Source organism: Cynocephalus volans, chromosome 12 (assembly GCF_027409185.1).
Source record: "Cynocephalus volans isolate mCynVol1 chromosome 12, mCynVol1.pri, whole genome shotgun sequence".
NCBI classification, from domain to species: Eukaryota; Metazoa; Chordata; class Mammalia; order Dermoptera; family Cynocephalidae; genus Cynocephalus; species Cynocephalus volans.
The window spans coordinates 9,465,202-9,466,796 of record NC_084471.1 but is presented as its reverse complement, the minus strand read 5'-3'; the positions used below and the strand labels follow the sequence as shown (position 1 = coordinate 9,466,796).

At 40.4% G+C, this 1,595-nt stretch overlaps 1 pseudogene; it reads right to left on the bottom strand.

Moving 5' to 3' along the window:
- Positions 1–735: 735 nt before the first annotated feature.
- Positions 736–1,181, bottom strand: LOC134361304 (ribosomal protein eL22-like 1; annotated as a pseudogene).
- Between the last annotated feature and the right edge of the window lie 414 nt (positions 1,182–1,595).

The following is a 1,595-nucleotide window of genomic DNA, read 5'->3' as shown; positions in this document are numbered from 1 at the left end:
TTTTTTTTTTTTTTTTTTCTAAAAGATGACCAGTAAGGGGATCTTAACCCTTGACTTGGTGTTGTCAGCACCACACTCAGCCAGTGAGCGAACCGGCCATCCCTATATGGGATCCGAACCCGTGGCCTTGGTGTTATCAGCACCACACTCTCCCGAGTGAGCCACGGGCCGGCCCAAGGACTAGCTTCTTGTCTTAAGCATTTTTTTTTTTTTTTTTTTAAAGATGACCGGTGGGCCGGCCCGTGGCTCACTCAGGAGAGTGCGGTGCTGATAACACCAAGGCCACGGGTTCGGATCCCACGTAGGGATGGCTGGTTTGCTCACTTGGGAGAGCGTGGTGCTGACAACACCAAGCCAAGGGTTAAGATCCCCTTACTGGTCATCTTATTTAAAAAATAAAATAAAATAAAATAAAATAAGATTTCAATCACCCCAAAAAGATCCCTCCTGCTCTTATTTAAAATAAATAAATTAACACAGCAGAGTTGCGCAGCGGAAGCGTGCTGGGCCCATAAAATAAATAAATTAATTAAATTAAATAAGATTTCAATCACCCCAAAAAGATCCCTCCTGCCCCAGGCAACAACTGATCTGCTTCCTGTCTCTACAAATGTACCCTTCCACTAAAGGCAGAAACAAAAAAAAATGACCTGATCAGTTATATTTTTAAGAAGTCACTCAGAGTTGTGGAGGTCATTTGGAGGGGGGTTAAGACTGAAGAATGCCTCTGTCACATTGAGGAAAACCTCGATGCTCAGATTTAAGTATCTGAAGGCCTTTCAATTAATCACCTTTCTTACTTGCCATCATGAGGCAATGAGCTAATTTTCTGATCCATCTTCATCTTGACTAATCTGGAAATAACAAAGTTCATAAGTCTTCTCATCAGATGCAACAACACGAAGCCAATCACGAAGACTGTTCTTCAGGTATTTCTTGGTAAGGTATTTTAAATATCCTTTAGAGAACTGTATGTCAAAAACAACTGTGTTTTTTATTCTTGAAGTGTTCAATGTGAACAACACTCCCGAGATTTCCAGTTTTTCCATTGACTTTAACCTTCTCCCTTAAAAACTGTTCAAAATGTCCAGAATCAAAAATTCCATCTTCTACTGGATGAGGTGATCCAAATTAAACTTCCAGGTTGACTTCTTAGGCTTCTTGTCTTTCTGCGGCACCATCTTGAAAGCCGGCCATGCGATCAGAGAGCTAGCTAATTTTTTTTAATGCTTGTTAATTGATTGCAAGGTGATCAGCTGAAATAAGCAAAAGGCATGGTGGGTCATCATGAGGATTAAAAAAAATTCAAGGCTGGCTGGCTAGATCACTTGGTTAGAACGCAGTGGTGATACCACCAAGGTCAAGGGTTCACATCCCTACATTGGCCAGCCACCAAAAAAAATTCAAGAGCACCAGACACAAGTAGATGTTTATTAAATATTTTTTGACTCCAAACCTGGATCAACAATGGGAAAACAGTGTGGTGTAATGGAAAGCCTGAGTTTTTTTGGCACCTACAGAACTGGTTTCCTTAACTCTCCTGACCTTTAGTCTCATTTCTTTTTTTGTCTTTTTTTCTTTTCTTTTTTTTTTTT